The sequence below is a fragment of the Etheostoma spectabile genome, chromosome 23 (assembly GCF_008692095.1).
Source record: "Etheostoma spectabile isolate EspeVRDwgs_2016 chromosome 23, UIUC_Espe_1.0, whole genome shotgun sequence".
Lineage (NCBI taxonomy): Eukaryota > Metazoa > Chordata > Actinopteri > Perciformes > Percidae > Etheostoma > Etheostoma spectabile.
The window spans coordinates 17,982,005-17,984,151 of record NC_045755.1 but is presented as its reverse complement, the minus strand read 5'-3'; the positions used below and the strand labels follow the sequence as shown (position 1 = coordinate 17,984,151).

The window sequence follows — 2,147 nt, the reverse complement described above, 5'->3', positions numbered from 1 at the left end:
AATCAATCATGTTATTTTGGGGAATTAAAAAGAACATTGATATAGGACAACGGGTCAAATTTGACCCGAGGACAACATGAGGGTTAAAGAAACTGAGGATATAAGCAGCCATTTAAAAAGTCCCCCACAAAATGGAGCATTGTTCATATGGATCTAGATTTGTTTCTTTATTACATGCAAGAAAATAAATGATCCGAGTGTTTTTTTTCTCAGAAATAATTAAAAAAAAAAATTCAAATTGATAATTAAACTTTTTTTTTAGTCAAAAATATTTTTTGCTATTGGTATGAAAACATTTTCTCTCACATATATTTTTTTCTCTCTCATAAAATTCATTTTTTGCTATCAGTGTGCTAACTCTTTCTCTCAAACATCTGTTTCTCTCAGATCATTTATTTGGAACAGTTGTAGGTTTACGTCTGGCTACTTTGGAGGTTTAAAGATGCGACCTGGCACCTTAAGGTGCTGTCAGTCGAACATTATTCCAAAAAATGTGTATTTTTTTTTTCTTAGAACCTGCATATATTACATCATGATAACATTCATAAGTCCCGAGCTAGCTAAATCAATGATAAGGAAGCAGGAAATCTGTTGGTCAAATTTAACTTCATGCTATCTTTGATGGATTTATATGGCGACGTCGCTGCGTAACGACGACATACTGTACGTAGACAGAGCTCTGAACGTAGGAAGAACCTTTAAAACCTTTCAAATTATAACCAAGGGTCGAACTTACATTCTTAATCTCGAGTTTTTCTTTCTCCTGCTATGCTGGATAAAAAAACCGCTGACTGAATCCTTCTGTAACTGTCTATGGACAGAACGAATGACCGAGACGGAAAGCACAGTGTAAAACCAGAGATTAGACCATAACATCCGGCGAGTACTTTCAAAATAAAAGTGTATCTGAGCACCTCTGCTATTTTTCATTGTATTAAAGTGTTTTTTTTTTTTTAAAGGTTAGCTATAAAGCCCTGCACGAAACCTTGGTGTTAAAATTATATTTTTAGCTGGGGAGACAGGGCCATAATATTTGTGATAATGCAGAAGTAACCTTAGTGACCTTTAGCGGTGCATATTCCCAAAACAAATTGCAATTAATGTACTAATTACTATAAAGTACCAGGGTCTGTTTTGTTCTCTGAGACTATTACAATTCAAATTTGTATGTTTACCCCCTCCTTCAAAACCTCCTCCACAAATATATGGATAAACATAAGCGTCAGTTTGAGCTTTTATTTTGAAGGCAGCGTTGACTCCAGCTTTCAACGTGACAGAGTTCAACACAGGGCTTCCCCACTAGAGGCTGTGTGAGTTGGGGTCAAACAGAGAGCAAGAGGAGGTGCCTCTGCTCCGTTTACTGACAACTAGCTGTTCAGAGTCTTTATGCTAAGCTAACCCTCCTCTTCTCATCTAACTCTCTGCAATAGAATCGGCTTCTGTTGAACTATTCCAGCTCGAGTGTTACAAATCTCAAAGAAGACGATTTGAGATTAAGTGTACAAATCTGATTTGAATAACTGGCTTTTGTTAAGTTTATCTGTAGGTAAATCTAATGTTTTGAAATATGGTAATATGTTTCTCTTAGTTCATTTGGTAAAATATAGGGCTGCAACTAAAGTGGTTTAAACATCTATGACCTGCAGACTTTTTTGGTCTATAGAATATCAGAAAATAGATTTTTTTTTCCAGAGTGAAAGGCTATGTCTTCAAATATCTAATAAATGAATAGACTAATCCTCCATCTCTTGTCAAATATATGAAAATAATCCATTTACAGTATCTTATTTCAACCATAACGTAAGTGCTGGAGGAGGAAAAGACTGAAGGGGCAGCAGCGTCACAAAAACCTAAATAAATCAAAATAAGAAGAATACAAAAGTTGCAAAATCTGCAAACAAAAAAAAAACCCACATGAAAACAGTCTTTTGTTTTAATTTCACCTTTAATAGCTGCAGCCCGCCTCGTGTCGAGGAAAGGCCACGTTTGGTAACGATTTCAAGAGAAACCACGAGATACCGACAAAAATAAAACCAAATAATAAACTCAAGTTGACTGCTTTCGTCTGCAGAGATAACCGCAGCAAAAAGCAAGACGTGATGAAACCCTCGGTTCTGCCGACAGCTTTGATTTTCTTTCAAATAAAA

The 2,147-nt window shown here is 35.7% G+C and overlaps 1 long non-coding RNA gene across 1 annotated transcript in view; it reads right to left on the bottom strand.

Annotated features, from left to right (window-relative positions):
* Positions 1 to 848, bottom strand: part of LOC116673388 (uncharacterized) — a 5,577-nt gene extending 4,729 nt beyond the window's left edge. The window contains exon 1 of the long non-coding RNA XR_004327830.1: positions 737 to 848. This is a non-coding gene — a long non-coding RNA (uncharacterized LOC116673388). The remainder of the gene's footprint in view (positions 1 to 736) is intronic.
* Between the last annotated feature and the right edge of the window lie 1,299 nt (positions 849 to 2,147).